Here is an 18,591-nt window from a genome sequence, read left to right on the forward strand (position 1 = left end):
TACTCGAGCACCCAGAATCAAAATAACGTGCAGTAGATCAGGCAGAAAACCCAATAGCACATCATTATTTAGACCCACATGGATCAGAAACACATGGACCAATTTTACTCTCATGGCTCACATGTAACAACCAAAGTCAGGACATTAAACATTTTTTTATTCTGCCTATCTCTATTGATGTTTTGAATATTAATATTGTGAATGCTGTTGGCATCCTGGGTGAAGGAATTGATTTGGAGGTGATACTGAAAAACTCGAGGCTGGCTCATTCATCTCATGGTCCTACCAAGCACTCTGGGAAATATGAATAATTCAACAAAGTCTGCTCCATTGTTTAAAAAAAGATTCCTCTATTTTTGTACCCTCTTCTGTGTCAGCTGCGGCTCAGTGGGTAGCACACTCGCCTCTGAGTCAGAAGGTCGTGGGTTCAAATCCAACTCCAGGGTCTTGAGCACAAAAATCTAGGCTAACACTCCCAGTGCAGTACTGAGGGAGTGCTGCACTGTCAAAGGTGCCATCTTTCAGATGAGATGTTAAACCGAGGCCTTGTCTGCTCTCTCAAGTGGACGTAAAGGATGCTATGGCACTACTTCGAAGACGAGCAGGGGAGTTCTCCCTGGTATCCTGACTAATATGTATTCCTCAATCCACATCACTAAAACATATTATCTGATCGTTATCTCATTGCTGTTTGTGGGAGCTTGCTGTGCCCTAATTAGCTGCCGCATTTCCTACATTACAACAGTGACTACACTTCAAAACGTACTTCATTGGCTATAAAGCACTATGGGATGTTCGGTGGTCATGAAAGTGCAGACTCTTTCTAGCCTATTCCTCTATGGGCAACAGCAACCCTCAGTCGCTTCACCCAAGTGATCATTCTTCCTGTATGAGCTGTCTAGGCATTGAGTGTCAGCAGGGCATTCCACTGTGGTAGGTATCACCACTACCTATGACCTATCAGTGTGAGGTTATCCACTTTGGTGGCAAAAATACGAAGGCAGAATATTATCTGAATGGCGGCAGATTAGGAAATGGGGAGGTGCAACGAGACCTGGGTGTCATGGTTCATCAGTCATGAAAGTTGGCATGCAGGTACAGCAGCCGGTGAAGAAGGCAAATGGTATGTTGGCCTTCATAGCTAGGGGATTTGAGTGTAGGAGCAGGGAGGTCCTACTGCAGTTGTACAGGGCCTTGGTGAGACCTCACCTGGAATATTGTGTTGAGTTTTGGTCTCCTAATCTGAGGAAGGACGTTCTTGCTATTGAGGGAGTGCAGCGAAGGTTCACCAGACTGATTCCTGGGATGGCGGGACTGACATATGAGGAGAGACTGGATCAACTGGGCCTTTATACACTGGAGTTTAGAAGGGTGAGAGGGATCTCATAGAAACTTAGAAGATTCTAACGGGACTGGACAGGTTAGATGCGGGAAGAATGTTCCCGATGATGGGGAAGTCCAGAACCAGGGGACACAGTCTTAGGAGAAGGGGTAGACCATTTAGGACTGAGATGAGGACAAACTTCTTCACTCAGAGAGTTGTTAACCTGTGGAACTCCCTACCAGAGAGAGTTGTTGATGTCAGTTCATTGGAGATATTCAAGAGGGAGTTAGATATGACCCTTACGGTTAAAGGGATTAAGGGGTATAGAGAGAAAGCAGGAAAGGGGTACTGAGGGAATGATCAGCCATGATCTTATTGAATGGTGGTGCAGGCTTGAAGGTCCGAATGGCCTACTCCTGCACCTATTTTCTATGTTTCTATGTCCTCACTCAACATTCTCCCACACACACACACTATTAAGCTGGATGGTGATCAAGAGTAGCACTATGGCCGACTCGTCCCCTGCCCTTCCCCAGGTCAATATTAGCAGCCCACATTCAGGCCAGTAGAGATCCCACTAACTCGGCATGGACCAGGAATTGAACCTGGGACTTATCCTGCTAAGAGTGGTGCAGTACCACACCATCCATTTACCAGCTGGGCTGTCATTGTTTTTCAATGGTTTGGAATTGTGTTATATAATACTAACAATGAATGGAATGTACTTGTATGCAATTTCTTTGACTGCCCTTTAAATGAAGGCATTAGTATGTTTATTTTAAATGTGTTAACGTCTTGACCAGAATTTAGACAGAGGAATTTCATAGGACATGTTAGCACATTTGTAACTGATAATGCACATTGCAAATTCTATTCATTTCACTGCAAAATAAAAGTAATGGAAGCTGCAATATTGCCCAGTAAACAGCAATCAATCAGAGGTATTTTGATAAAATTACCGCAATTTTACTCCAAATCTGGGAGACAGTAAGAATTAGAATGTAGTCCACCATGGAAAATCTTATTATAACAGCTTCTGTTGAAACTGAAACATTTGAGAATTAAAAGTGTTTACATTTGCCACAAACCGTAATATTGAATCTCCAATGCTTTATGCTTCTAGGAGGAGAAAAGAAAATCCTTTCTACATTCTTATCTTCTCCCCACAGGCTTGCCAGGCTGACACGAGAGAGAAGCCAGGCAGGCGGAGCACTCCACCGTGCACTCCGTCTCCCTTCCGCAACATGTCTGAGCAGTCAGCAGACGAGATACCTCCTGAGTGACAGCGCTTGCTAGAGGGGGCAGCGGACAGGATGACAGCTGCTCCAGAACTGTGTCATCGGGACCAGTCCCCCCTGAGCGTTGAGAGAGCACTGCCTGCTGAGGATCACCGACAGACAGGACACAGAGGCACGATCACCTCCGATAGGGGTCGATGTGGAATAACTCTACACTCTGGCTTTAAGAAAGAAAGACATAGATTTATATAAGCACCTTTCATGACCTTTCCGGACATCTCACAGCACTTTACAGTCAATGAAGTTCTTTTGAAGTGTAGTCACTATTGTAATGTGGGAAATGCAGCAGCCAATTTGTGCACTGCAAGCTCCCACAGACAGCAATGTAATAATGACCAGATAATCTGTTATTTTGACTGAGGGATAAATATTCGAAATAGTGCCATGGGATCTTTTACGTCCACTTGAGAGAGCAGATGGGGCTTCGGTATAAAATCTCATCTGAAAGACGGCACCTCCAACAGTGTAGCACTCCCTCAGCACAGCCTAGATTTTTTTGCACTCAAATCTCTGGAGTGGGACTTAAGCCCACAAGCTTCTGACTCAGAGGCAAGAGTGCTACCCACTGAGCCACAGCTGACACTGTGAAAACCTTTCTTTTAAGGTAGATATATTTATTCTTGATATTGGGGTGATGCTGGCAAGGGTGCATTTATTCCTTTGAGGGACATAAGAATCGACCATGCTATATAGGACTGACATCATTTGTAGGTCAGACCTGATCGAAGTGGCACGTTCCCTTCCCTGAAGGGATAAAGGTGTAGAGTACAAAATAAGGGAAGTTATGCTAAACCTTTATAAATCACTAGTTAGGCCCCAGCTGGTATATTGTGCCCAATTCTGGGCACGGCATTTTAGGAAGGATGTTGTAATGTATTTGCTTCAAGGGTCCTTTGTTTAAGAATTCATAGCAACACATTGCTATTAAGAATTAGTTGGTTTATTAGCAAAAGAGTCAACAATCACGCTATACATTACCAGTTCATCCACCAGGCTCACAACCACTTGCCTCATCGTGGATCCCCTGAACCCAACTGGCTGGGGTTTTATTGAGTCTTGTGAACACCACGTGACTGGCTAAGCCACTTCACACTCGACAGCTCTACAAACCTGTGAGCATACTCATAGGTGCATATATTACAGATGTCAAGGCCTTGGAAAGGGCGTAGAGGCAATTTACTAGAGTAGTACCAGGGATGAGGGACTTCCATCATGTGGAGAGACTAGAGAATCTGTGATTGTTCTCCTTTTGAGAAGATTAAAGGGAGATTTAATAGAGGCGTTCAAAAATTATGAGACATTTTGATAGACTAAATAAGGAGAAACTGTTTCAAGTGGCAGGAGGGTCGGTAACCAGAGGACACAGATTAAAGGTAATTGGCAAAAGAGTCAGAGGTGAGATGAGGAACAAGCGGCCTGAAAGGGTGGTGGAAGCAGATTGAATAGTAACTTTCCAAAGGGAATTGGATAAATACTTGATGGGGTAAAACATTCCAAGGCTATGGGGAAAGAGCAGGGGGAGTGGGACTTATCGGCTAGCTCTTTCAAAGAGCCAACACGGGGCGATGGGCCGAATGGTCTCCTTCTGTGCAATATGATGCTATGCTATTAGTGAACCAATTGGGTTTTTATGACAATCCAGCAGCTTTCATGGAAAAAAATCAAAAGATTAATCAATTTAATGCTCCAACTTGCCATGGTGGGATTTGACTTCAAAACATCTGGATTGCTAATCCAGTACCCACGAGGCTACCATACCATTCACTTTTAATTTGAAAAAGTCCCCAGGAAATACCAGGCAAAAGTTACTGTTAAAGCTGAAGAATGATTGTTTTATGAGTAACCACGGAAGAAATATATATACGGGAATTGGCATCTGCAACTTCCTCCTTCCTCTCCTGAAGATGGAGACTTCAGCAAGTGGTACAGTTGCATAGACACCACCTGCCTTCAGGTACAAGACATGGCAGTAAATAACGCCTTAGATGATTCTATTTTTACATAATGTCCACAAAATAAAGTTCCATCCGGAGTTACTGGATAGCGATCACGAGTGGATATTTCACTGCCATGGGACAAGTGCAGTGCTCCCCTCCCTGTCCAAACTGTTAATTCAGCCTGTGTCCTTTTCTGCTGTGGACTTCGTCATTATATTATGATGGGCCATAATTTTGCAGCAGCAGGGAATCTAATGGCATCTGCCATTTTCAAATCCCTCCATTGCCTCGCCCCTCCCGATCACTGAACTCTCCTCCAGCCCTACAACCCCCCAAGATCTCCATGTTCCTCCAATCCTGGCCTCGTGCGCATCCCCCAATTTCGATCGCTGCACCTTTGGTGGCCGTGCCTTTAGGCGCCTGGGCCCCGAGCTCTGGAATTCCCTCCCTGAAACTCTCCGCCGCTCTCTCCTCCTTTAAAACGGTCCTTAAAACCCAACTCTTTGACCAAGCTTTTGGTCACCTGACTTAACATCTCCTCACGTGGCTCGGTGTAAAATGTTGTTTGTTAATGATCTTGTTAAGTGCCTTGGGACATTTTAACATGTTAAAGATGTTAAATAAATGCAAGTCATAATTATTGCCGTTAGTTAGTCTTTCCCCTTGCACATTGAGGTTTTTAAACGTTTTGCGTAGAAAGTTGCTTGAAGTGTGAGCTGATAACGGAGCAGCGAGGGTAACTGGGCATCTGGGGCCTGAGTGAACAGTAAAAGCAACTGTGTATCTCTTCAACCAATCAGAATGATGGAATGTGAAATTAACAGCGCAGGGATGAAAGACTTGCATTTCTATAGCGCCTTTCATGACCACCAGACACCTCAAAGCTAATTAAATGCTTTTGGAGTGTAGTCACTGTTGTCATGTAGGAAACGTAGCTGCCAATTTGTACACAGCCAGCAACAAAATAATGACCAGATAATCGGTACAGAAAGAGGGGGTAAGAAATATTGGATTAAGAGAGGGAGAAAAAAAGATAGAAAGGAAAAATAAAAAAAAATAAATCATTTAAAAAATCTTCAAACAATTAAAACCTGAATGAGACTCCACACTTGTAATTATTACTTTTCAGGGCCAGAGCGGTTGACTGGCAGTAATTAACACTTACGACGTTGTTAAAAGTGTACTTGGACTGAAATGGACAAGGTAAAACTTTCTGTTGCGAGTTTAGTTCGTATCTATCGTGCAAATACGGCAACTTCACGCCTTTCAATGCGGAGCCAGACAGCGAGATGCTATTTGTGCGGGGCTAACAATGGAGCAACACAACTGGGACAGCAAATGTTGGATGTTTGAGTTCAACCACATACCTGCTCCTCGCCTGAAGTTGCTGTAACATTTGCACGTAAATAACGGCGATGCCATTAGCCTCACCATTATTTTGACAGCAAATTCTGACCCCAAAACAGCCAACATTTCAGCTCCCATCTCCATTACTGCTGCTGCCCGCCCCCCACCCCCTCGGTCCCTCCCCGCCTCCAAATTAAAATCCTGTCTGTAATGTCTGTCATTATGCAGAAATTCTTTGTTCGACTTGAAAGTGACACATATCTGCTAGTGTAGCTCAGCGGTAACTGACCCAGTGACTAAATGAGTGATGGGACTGGCTGATGCAGCACTGAGTCAATCCAAGAGACAACAGCTCACAGGTTCAACTCCCTGTCAGTGCCGAGATAGCTGATCTCAGTTGAGTTGGTGAATACGGAGTCTTACAGTCTCTGGGAGCCAGGTATCGGAGGATTAAAGAAAGAAAGACTTACATTTCTATAGCGCCTTTCACAACCACCAGATGTCCCAAAACTCTTTACTTCAAATGAAGTAATTTGAAGTGTAGTCACTGTTGTAATGTAGGAAATGCGGCAGCCAATTTGTGCACAGCAAGCTCCCACAAACAGCCGTGTGATAATGAGATCATTTGTTTTTGTTATGTTGATTGAGGGATAAATATTGGCCAGGACACCAGGGAGAACTCCCCTGCTCTTCTTCAAAATAATGCCATGGGTTCTATTACGTCCACCTAAGAGAGCAGACAGGGTCTTGGTTTACGTCTCATCGGAAGACGGCACCTCTGACAGTGCGGCGCTCCCTCAGCACTGCACTGGAGTGTCAGCCTACATTTTTGCATGCAAAACTCTGGAGTGGGTCTTGAACGTACAACCTTCTAACTCAGAGGTGAGTGTGCTACCAACTAAACCACTAGCTGACACTGATTAAGATATTATCTGCCAATTTCAGCTGAACAATATCTGTGCAGGAACAGGGTTGGGGTTACTGGTGATGCCTCTATGTTGAACATCCTGCTGGCAATCACAAAATTCCATCTGAGGCTGAACCAAACTGGTGTCATATTTTACCCTGAAATGAGCTTCCGACCACATATCAGCAGCATAACTAAGACCGCCTATTTCATAACATCGTCCGTCTCCACCCTTGCCTTAGCTCATCCGTTGCTGAAACCCTCATCCATGCCTTTGTTACCTCTAGACTTGATTATTCCAACGCATTCCTGGCTGGCCTCCCACATTCTGCCCTATGTAAACTAGAGGTGATCCAAAACTCAGTAGCCCGTATCCTAACTCGCACCAAGTCCCACTCACCCATCACCCCAGTGCTTGTTGACCTACATTGGCTCCTGGTTAAACAACGCCTCGATTTCAAAATTCTCATCCTTGTTTACAAATCCCTCCATGGCCTTGCCCCTCCCTATCTCCGTAATCTCCTCCAGCCCCACAACCCCCCAAGATGTCTGCGCTCCTCTAATTCTTCCCTCTTGAGCATCCCTGATTATAATCACTCAACCATCAGTGGCCGTGCCTTCTGTTGCCTAGGCCCCAAGCTCTGGAACTCCCTCCCTAAACCTCGCCACCTTTCTACTTCTCTCTTCTCCTTTAAGGCGCTCTTTAAAACCTACCTCTTTGACCAAGCTTTTGGTCACCTGCCCTAATTTCTCCTTATGAGGCTCAGTGTCAAATTTTGTGTCTCATAATATGCCTGTGAAGCGCCTTGGGACGTTTCACTATGTTAAAGGCGCTATATAAATACAAGTTGTTGTTGTCATCCAAGCTCGGAAATGACGAGTGGCAATTAGCATGGAACTAAGGGCTGCTGGAGCTTGTGGAACTGTACCTTTGTGAGAGCAAACACGATTAGGGAAGGATGGGTGAGAATTAATCCAGTACTTTTCTCCAAATGGTGCTTGTACTTTATTAAAAAAATATCGAATTCTAGAGCCAATTGTTTTCTTATAACGACAACACTGAAATGGAAGACGCAAGAGGCTTAATTGATGTACGGTCCTTTGGGACATGATGAAAAGTGTCTTCATCTGTTGTTAGTATAAACAAACAAAGAAAAAGGCCAGCCCATACTGGCAGCACAGCTCTCTGGGTCACATCCCAGGCACCAACTCCATATCAATCCGAGATCTGCACGCAATGCAACTGCTGCCAGAGCGGCTCATCGAAGACAGCATCAACCTCTGAAACTCTGAACCTTGCACGCAAAAGCTCCAACCAGCGATTGTTGAAAGAAAAATTTAGCAATAATATAGCGCCTTTCACAACCTCAGGAGGTCCCAATACAGTTTACAGCAGGTTGTTAGAATAGAATAGAATCATAGAATGGTTACAGCACAGGAGTGATTATCCAGGGCTGGTGTAGGGATGTTCCTGCTAAATGTGTCTATTGGTGATGATACAGGGATATTCCCTGTGACTATCTACTGGTGATACAGGGATGTTAGAGTCATAGAACGGTTACAGCACAGAAGGAGGCCATTCGGCCCGTCGAGCCTGTGCCGGCTCTCTGCAAGAGCACTTCAGCCAGTCCCACTCTCCCGCCCTTTCCCCGCAGCCCGGCAAATTGTTTTCCTTCAGGTACTTGTCCAATTCTCCTTCTGAAAGCCACGATGGAGTCTGCCTCCAGCACTCTTTCAGGCAGCGCATTCCAGATCCTAACCACTCGCGTGAAAAAGTTTTCCCTCATGTCGCCTTTGGTTCTTCTGCCAATCAGCTTAAATCTTTGTCCTCTGGTTCTCGACCCTTCCACCAATGGGAATAGATTCTATCTACTCTGCTCAGACTCCTCATGATTTTGAACACCTCTATCAAATCTCCTCTCAAACTTCTCTGCTCTAAGGAGAACAACCCCAGCTTCTCCAGTCTCTCCTAGTAACTGAAGTCCCTCATCCTTGGAACCATTCTCGTAAATCTTTTCTTCACCCTCTCTAAGGCCTTCACATCCTTCCTAAAGTGCAGTGCCCAGAATTGGACACAATACCCAAGTTGTGTCCGAACCAGTGTTTTATACAGGTTCATCATAACTTCCTTGCTTTTGTACTCTATGCCTCTATTTATGAAGCCCAGGATCCCGTAAACTTTTTTAACCGCTTTCTCAACCTGCCCTGCCACCTTCAATGATTTGTGCACATATACCCCCAGGTCTCTCTGTTCATGCACCCACTTTACAATTGTCTCCTTTAGTTTATGTTGTTGCTTTTGTTGTGGGCTGAGATGCTCCTCATTGCCAAATAGCTGACCTGTATACATTGTTGAGGCTCACAAGTGAAGAAAGGCCAGTCGGGCAAGGTATCAAGCCCGATCTATGAAACCGAACGCCTGAAAGAATCAATGCCTTCAACTAAGGAAGATAAAACAAAGGAAAATATTAGCAAAATTGGGACTCGGAAAAACACAATCACACAATGTCATCTGAAAGGGATTGCAGAATGTGTCTAACAAATCTCACTTGACATTATTGTATTTGATTGTCTCCCTTGCAACTTTATCAAGACACAATTCAGCTGGTGCCGTGGTCTGAAGAGCTGTGACGAGACTTTAATCCACATGAACCTGAGGGCCTTGCATGGGTCAGGAGTGTGAGAACACTTAAGGGTGCTGAGTGAGCAGGAGATAGCATGAAGAGGAGATGTACACGTCACTCCACTTAAGTGTAATTTATCTCTGGACTAATTTCTGGGTCATCTGGTAACAATGTACAGGTGAGTTCTTTAAACGTACGTTCACTGCGAATTTGGCAACTTTTCTCCACAATGTTCAACTTGTCAATTCCAATGATGAGGTATTATTGGATCAGCACTCAACATCATCATACATTATGTATGAAATGATGTGATACGTCCTCCTGGCATGTGAGCCTAGAAAACGGAAATTTACCTTTACAGCCAAGCGCCTCCAGGAAAGGGGAGGGCAGAAAACTGTGAGGGTATGAGGGGGGCGGAGTGAGGGGTGGGGGTGGGGGGGGGGGGGGGCTGCGGAGTGAAGAAAGAGAAAGATTTGCAAACATTTTTCCTGGTAGACAAAAACCTTGATATTGTCATACACGCACCCATCAGCTTCTTACTGCCATCATCACTCGCTCGAAGCTAAAGTACTAACAGATTTCCTTACTCAGTGATAAGGCTGCCTGACATTGAAAACAGACATTAATTTTCAGCTATTGAATGCAGGCATGGGAAGGATGTTTAAATAGAGGAGTGTAAACAACACAATTAAAGATTGTAATGCAACTCACACAGGGGTCCTGGGACATGGTACCATGAGCAGGTAGTCCCAGATCCGTGAGACTAGGACAGTCCGCTGCCAACTCAAAATTGCCCGAGGATTGGGATCAGGGCATTGTACGGTGTTCCGGGGTGTAAATAGAAAGACTTGCATTTATATAGTGCTGTTCATGGCCTCAGGTGTCCCAAAGTACTTTTGAAGTGTAGTCACTATTGTAATGTAGGAAACTGGTGTAATGTATTTGCTTCATGGGTTCTTTGCTTAACACTTCATAGCAACACATTGCTATTAAGAACTAGTTCATTTATTAGCATAGGTATAACAATCACACTACACATTACCAGTTCATCCACCAGGCTTACAACCACCTGCCTCATCGTGGATCCCCTGAACCCAACTGGCTGGGGTTTTATTGAGTCTTGTGAACATCACGTGACTGGCTAAGCCACTCCCAACTCAACAGCTCCACAACTCTTTTTGGCTGTAACACCCGTGAGCATAGTCACAGGTGCATCATCATCATCATAGGCAGTCCCTCGAAATCAAGGAAGACTTGCTTCCACTCTAAAAGTGAGTTCTCAGGTGACTGTACATTCCAATACGGGAATTACAGTCTCTGTCATAGGTGGGACAGACAATCGTTGAAGGAAAGGGTGGATGAGGAGTCTGGTTTGCCGCACACTCCTTTCGCTGTCTGCGCTTAGTTTCTGCATGCTCTCGGCGACGAGACTCGAAGTGCTCAATTCCCTCCCGGATGCTCTTCCTCCACTTAGAGTGGTCTTGGGCCAGGAGCCAGGGAATCCCAGGTGCCGGTGGGGATGTTGCATTTTATCAAGGAGGCTTTGAGGGTGTCCTTGAAATGTTTCCTCTGCCCACCTGGGGCTCGCTTGCCATGTAGGAGATCCGAGTAGAGCGCTTGCTTTGGGAGTCTCGTGTCGGGCATGTGGACGATGTGGCCCGCCCAATGGAGCTGGTCGAGTGTGGTCAGTGCTTCGATGCTGGGGATGTTGGCCTGATCGAAAACACTGACATTGGTGCGTTTATCCTGCTAGAGGATTTGCAGGATCTTGCGGAGGCAGCGTTGGTGGTATTTCTCCGGCACTTTGAGGTGTCTGCTGTATATGGTCCACGTCTCTGAGCCATATAGGAGGGCGTGTATCACTACTGCCCCATTGACCATAAGCTTGGTGGCAGATTTGAGGTCCATACATTACACACGGCAACCGATTTGTGCACAGCAACCTCCCATAAACAGCAATGTGGCAATGAGCAGATAAGTTGTATTAGTGATGTCGGTTGGGAGATAAATCTTAACTCTACTCTTCTTTGAAAGAATGCCATGGAATCTTTTCCATCCACCTGAGAGGGCAGACGGGGCCTTGATTTAACATCTCATCTGAAAGACGGCCCCTCTGACAGTACAACACTCCCTCAGCACTGCACTGGGAGCGTCTGCTTAGATTTTAAACTGAAGTCTCGGGAGTGGGACGTGAACCCACAACTTTTTGATTAAGATGCTACCACCTGAGCCACAGCTGACTTTGTACAGAATAGAAAATAGCAGAAGTAACACAATGCTGTCTATGAATATTGTAACAGCTGTTGTGCATCAGTGTCAGCTCTGGCTCAGTGTGTAGCACACTTGCTTTTGAGTCAAAAGGTTGTGGGTTCAACTCCCACTCCAGAGAGTTTAGCACATAAATCAAGGCTGACACTTGCAGTGCTGAGGGGGTGTGGTGCTGTCTTTTGGATGAGATGTTATGTAAAAATCCCATTACACTATTTTGGAGAAGAGCAGGGGAGTTATCACCGGTGTCCTGGGGCCAATATTTTTCCCTCAATCAACATAACCAAAAACAGATTGTCTCGTCATTATCACATTGCTGTTTGTGGGAGCTTGCTGTGCGCAAATTGGCTGCCACGTTTCCCACATTACAACAACGACCACACTCCAAAGGTACTTAATTGGTTGTAAAGTGCTTTGAGATGTCTGGTAGTCATGAAAGGTGCTATACAAATGCAAGTCTTTCTTTAATCTCAGCACAATTTAATGGCAAACAAGGAATGTTGATGCTGAATTGGTGCTCAAAGGGTTAAGAATGATGCAAAATGCTACTCGCCTGACTTGGTCAGTACCCTGTTTCCGCCAAAAAATAATCCACATCTCTTGGCTGTGAAAGTATTCAAGAGAAAATAGCCGAGGATTGTACTGTGTGCAGCTTTGCCTCACTCTGCAGGAATGCAGCAAACAGCGTCATTCCAGGACACACCTGCTATCTAACAGATAGCTTTAGTGCCTCAGCCACATCCTTCATTTCTTCCAATCGTCTCCCTCCTCTCCTGACAATGCTGACTGAGGGCTCCACAGGGATCACGGAAGAAAAAATGAAGTGGCATTTCTACATTGCCTTTCCCAATGTCAGGATGTCTAAATGCGCTTTACGGCCAATTATGTAATCTTGGAGTGCAGTCACTGTTGTAATGTCAGAAAAGCAGCAGCCAATTTGTGAACAGCAAGCTCCCACAAGCAGCAATGTGATAATGACCAGATAACCTGTTTTTGTTGTTTGAGGGATAAATATTGGCCTCAGGACACCGGGGAGGACTCCCCTGCTCTTCTTGAAATAGTGCCATGGGATCTTTTACATCCACCTGTCAGATTTTTAAAATCTCACAATACTCCTGTGAAGCACCTTGAGACATTTCACTACGTTGAAGGTGCTATATAAATACAAGTTGTTGTTGTTGTTGTTGTCCTACAGGCACACTTTGGGGTCTCCTCCATTCCCTTATTCTTTTTTTATTCAATTTTCTAGGTATGGATGTTTAGTGAAGACAAGATTGGGCTAGGCCATGAACCTCCATTTAATGTCTCATCCAAGAGATGGCACTCCATCCAGTACTGGATTGAAGTGTCACCTAAGATTACCTGCTCAAGTCTGATGAAGCGGGACTTGAACCCAACAAGCTTTGACTCAGAGGCAAGAATGTTACTCACGGAGCCATGTCTGACACCTGAAGACCCTTGTTCAGGTTGGGCCCAGAAAGCGAGTATTGTCAGGCTATTTAAACATGAATGGGTTCATGAACAAGCCTAATCTTTTCTTCACTCAACATCCATACCTAGAAAATTGAATAAAAAAAGAATAACGGAATGGATGAAAGCATAAAGTGTGTCTGTAAGACAACAACAACTTGTATTTATATAGCACATGCAATGTAGTGAAACGTCCCAAGGTACTTCACAGGACTATTATGAGATGTAAAAGATCTGACACTGAGCTGCACATGTAGAAATTAGCGCAGGTGACCAAAAGCTTGGTCAAAGAGGCAGTTTTAAAGGAGCATTTTAAAGGACAGAGAGGTAGAGAGGCAGAGAGGGTTAGGGAGGGAATTCCAGAGCTTGGGGCCCAGGCAGCTAAAGGCACGGCCGCCAATTGTCGAACGATAAAAATCAGGGATACACAAGAGGCCATAATTGGAGGTTCGCAGTGATCTCAGAGGGTAGTGAGGCTGGAGGAGATTACAGAGATAGGGAGGGGCGAGGCCATGGAGGGATTTGTAAACAAGGATGAGAATTTTAAAATCGAGGCATTGCCGAACCGGGAGACAATGTAGGTCAGCGAGCACAGGGGGTGATGGGTGAGCGGGACTTGGTGCGAGTTAGGATATAGGCAGCAGTGTTTTGGATGAATTCAGGTTTACAGAAGGTGCAAGGGGGAGGCCAGCCAGGAGTGTGTTGGAATCGCCGAGTCTGGAGGTAACAAAGGCACGGATGAGAGTTTCAGCAGCAGATGAGCTGAGGCAGGGGCGGAGACAGGTGATGCACAACACTGGAAAACTCGACATGTGTTAATCAGAAACCTGTGTACTAACTTACCATTGCGTGGCGTGATAGAACACTGAAGCACCGCATAGCACAATGCTTCCATTTCTAGTGCTGGGATAGTTGCCAACAGATTAACAGGAGTCCCTTAAAACCCCTTTGATATTAAAGCAATGTCATCAAAGGCAACCCTGGTTTTGGCTGCAGCATTGCAATATAAAGCAGACAGCACTCCAGAGAAGTGAAGCCCCTCTTCAAGGAGATGATTTTCCAACCTCCCACTTCCCCCTTCACCCCGGCAGTATTGCTGGGGGCCAATATTAACAGCAGTGAAGGTCACTGTTCTTTCTGGGTACTCAGTGGGGCAATAATGCAGCCTCAACCTTGCTTACCCCTATGGAGATTTCCCCCGACATCAGGGAAGTTTGACTGCCAGAAAATGAAATTCATAATCAGTTGTATCTAGGTCATCAAAAGTGCTTCACAATCGGCTCTGCGTTGTAAACAGGATTGATCTTGTAGCCCTGGGAGCCACAGCCAAGTACAAGCAGTTTGCAATATAAAGAGGACGTCAATCTGTTTCCATAGAGAAGTTCAAATAGAATTTTTAAAAGCCTGCTCCATTGAACAGCATTTATCCTACTCCAGGGACTTGAGCACAAAAATCTAATCTGACACTCCCAGTGCAGTGCTAAGGGAGTGCTGCACCATCAGAGGTGCCGTCTTTCACAAGAGACGTTAAATCGAGGCCCCGCCTGCTCTCTCAGGTGGACGTAACAGTTCCCATGGCACTATTTCGAAGAAGAGCAGGGGAGTTATCCCCGGTTTCCTGGCCAATATTTTTCCCTCAATCAACATAACCAAAAACAGATTATCTGATCATTATCATATTGCTATTTGTGGGAGCTTGCTGTGCACAAATTGGCGGCCATGTTTCCTACATTACAACAGTGACTACACTCCAAAAGTACTTTATTGGCTGTAAAGGCTTTGGGACATCCTGAGGTCATGAAAGGCACTATATAAATGCAAGTCTTTCTTTCTTTATCACGTAAACACATAGGCAATGTCTGGGCGATCAACACACACACACAAACACACACACACACACATTCTCCATGTGTCAGACCAGAGGTGCCCGGGTCAAGTTTCAAGGTACTATGATACCACGTGAGCTTCATAAAACTGCAGCTGTAGCTCTGGTCTTGCCCTTGCTGCCCACATCCTCACACCATCACCTCTGCATCTGGAAGGCTCACTGTGAAAGGCACTCCCACCTTGTGGGGAACTCCAAAAAAACATTCTCAGTCATCACAACCAATTGTTGAATTGGAGCACGAGCCTGAAGGTCAAGGAAAGGCTGTTTATCAGGAGCTCTGAGCTCCCCGAGAAGAATAAAAGGAGTTTCTTTCACTCTTCACAGTCACATAAATCAAACTACTCTAAGTACATATTTGTCTTTGCTTTGAGCAAGGCAGGGCTCTAAATGGCTGAATGATTTATATGTTGTTCATTGCTTCAAGGTGATGCTTAACCTCTGACCTTGACTGCACTATTGACCATCCAGGTGTGCTCAATCTTTGGAGATTCTTAACACAAGCCCCGAAAATATTTATTAAAAGGAAGATTTATTTGTGAAATGAAACTCAATTTTACATGTGTGGATTCCTCCAAAGTTCTCAGGTGAATAAATGGCTCAGTGAGCAAATGCATCAGACGTCATGGTAAACGTGTCATAAGGACCAGGAGGATCCCACCACCCAGAATTAATCTCAGGATGGGAGAGAGAGGGCAGCAGCACATTTGACCCTAGTTTCCTAAAGCCCGGGAGGAGGAGATTCCTGCTCCTGATCACCATCCAGTGACCCCCGCTGGAAGGCGTACATGTGTAGATGTCACAAGAGGGCACGGTTGAATAGCCTGCTGATGATGCTATCTCGGTTCAGGCATCAACAATGATTGAGGTACCAGAGAGTGACCGATATCCGTGGAACACTACCCCAACATGACTCAGCAAGTTATAGAGAATGAAGTAAGAAGTTGGGGGACGGGAGTAATTATATTCACAGAAAATGCTGGAAATCTCAGCGGGCCAGGGAGCATCTGTGGAGAGAAACACGAGTTAATGTTCACTGGAACGGGCATCAACCTGAAACGTTAACTGTTTCTCTCCACAGATGATGCCTGATCCGCTGGGATTTCCAGCAATTTCTGTTTTTATTTCAGATTCCAGCATCCACAGTATTTTGCTTCTGAAATATATTCACATTTATTTTGGGCATTCTCATCACTTGAGCCTCTGTTTAGTGGGACTTTGAATCTGCTTTCTTATTCAAGTACCTTGGTTTAAGAACATAAGAATTAGGAGCATGAGTCGGCCATTCGGCCCATCGAGACTGCTCCACCATTTAATAAGATCATGGCTGAACTTCGACCTCAACTCCAATTGCCTGCACTATCCCCATATCCCTCGATTCCCTTGATATTCAAAAATCTATCAATCTCTGTCTTGAATATATTCAAAGACTGAGCTTCCACAGCCCGGTAGAGAATTTCAAAAATTTACAATCCTCTGAGTGAAGAACATAAGAACATAAGAAATAGGAGCAGGAGTCGGCCATTTGGCCCCTCGAGCCTGCTCCGCCATTTAATAAGATCATGGCTGATCTGATTATGGACTCAGCTTCCTATAACCCTTTATTCCTTTATCGCTCAAAAATCTGTCTATCTCCGCCTTAAACATATTCAATGACCCAGCCTCCACAGCTCTCTGGGGCAGAGAATTCCACAGATTTACAGCCCTCTGAGAGAAGAAATTCCTCCTCATCTCCGTTTAAAATGGGAGGCCCCTTATTGTAAGACTTTGCCCCCTAGTTTTAGTTTCCTTTATGAGTGGAAATATCCTCTCTGCATCCACCTTGTCAAGCCCCCTCATTATCTTATATGTTTTGATAAGACCACCTCTCATTCTTCTGAACTCCAATGAGTATAGGCCCAAACTACTAAACCTATCTTCATAAGTCAACCCCCTCATCTCCGGAATCAACCTAGTAAACCTTCTCTGAACAGCCTCCAATGCAAGTATATCCTTCCTTAAATACAGAGACCAAAACTGTGCACAGTACTCAAGGTGTGGCCTCACCAATACCCTGTACAGTTGTAGCAGGACTTCTCTGCTTTTATACTCCATCCCCCTTGCAATAAAGGCCAACATTTCATTTGCCTTCCTGATTACTTGCTGTACCTGCATACTCACTTTTTGTGTTTCATGCACAAGGACCCCCAGGTCCCTCTGTACTGCAGCACTTTGTAATTGTTCTCCAATTAAATTATAATTTGCTTTTGTATTTTTACTGCCAAAGTAGATAACTTTGGCCGAAGCTTCTCCTCATCTCAGTCCGAAATGGCCGACTCTAAATGGCCGACCATGACCAATGTGGTTGATTTGTAACTCCCCTGTTAGCAAGCCACTCAGTTGTATCAAACCACACAAGAGCCAGATAAATACCTCGGGCCCAAAATTGATGGACTCACCGCCCACTGCTGCTGACATTCCTCCCTCCGCCGTGCCACTTTCGATTTGGGCTGGAGCGAGCGGGAGAGGAGAACCCCCGGGAACCGCCCGCTGATGCCAGCGGCCCACCGAGATACCATATTGATGAGGGCGGGAGCCGGCGGAGTCGGCGCCAGAATGGGGGTGGACCGCTGCGAGGAGGCTGGTCTGTTCCCGATGGTGACTATGAAGATCTGAAAAAAAGGTGTGTAAAAAAGGCAGAGTCAGCATGGATTTATGAAGGGGCAGTCATGTTTGACAAATTTGCTGGAATTCTTTGAGGATGTAATGAACAGGGTGGATAAAGGGGAGCCAGTGGATGTGATGTATTTGGACTTCCAGAAGGCATTTGACAAGGTGCCACATAAAAGGTTACTGCACAAGTTAAATTTCACAGGGTTGGGGGTAATATATTAGCAAGGATAGAGGATTGGCTAATGAACAGAAAACAGAGAGTCAGGATAAATGGTTTGTTCTCAGGTTGGCAATCAGTAACCAGTGGGGTGCCACAGGGATCAGTGCTGGGACCCCAACTATTTACAATCTATATTAACGACTTGGAGGAGGGGACCGAGTGTAATGTAGCCAAGTTTTCCGATGATACAAAGATGGGAGGAAAAGCAATGTGTGAGGAGAACGCAAAAAATCTGCAAAGGGACATAGACAGGCTAAGTGAGTGGGCAAAAATTTGGCAGATGGAGTATACTGTTGGAAAGTGTGAGGTCATGCACTTTGGCAGTAAAAATCAGAGAGCAAGTTATTATTTAAATGGAGAAAGATTGCAAAGTGTTGCAGTACAGCAGGACTTGGGGGTATTTGTGCATGAAACACAAAAGGTTAGTATGCAGGTACAGCAAGTGATCAGGAAGGCCAATGGAATCTTGGCCTTTATTGCAAAGGGGATGGAGTATAAAAGCAGGGAAGTCTTGCTACAGTTGTACAGGGTATTGGTGAGGCCACACCTGGAATACTGCATACAGTTTTGGTTTCCATATTTACAAAAGGATATAGTTGCTTTGGAGGCAGTTCAGAGAAGGTTCACAAGGTTGATTCCAGAGATGAGGGGGTTGACTT

The 18,591-nt window shown here is 45.1% G+C and overlaps 1 long non-coding RNA gene across 1 annotated transcript in view; it reads right to left on the minus strand.

Annotated features, from left to right (window-relative positions):
• The window catches only part of LOC139233916 (uncharacterized), a 32,950-nt gene extending 15,418 nt beyond the window's left edge, over window positions 1-17,532 (minus strand). The window contains exon 1 of the long non-coding RNA XR_011588238.1: window positions 17,499-17,532. This is a non-coding gene — a long non-coding RNA (uncharacterized lncRNA). The remainder of the gene's footprint in view (window positions 1-17,498) is intronic.
• Between the last annotated feature and the right edge of the window lie 1,059 nt (window positions 17,533-18,591).

Source organism: Pristiophorus japonicus, chromosome 21, assembly GCF_044704955.1.
Source record: "Pristiophorus japonicus isolate sPriJap1 chromosome 21, sPriJap1.hap1, whole genome shotgun sequence".
NCBI lineage: Eukaryota > Metazoa > Chordata > Chondrichthyes > Pristiophoridae > Pristiophorus > Pristiophorus japonicus.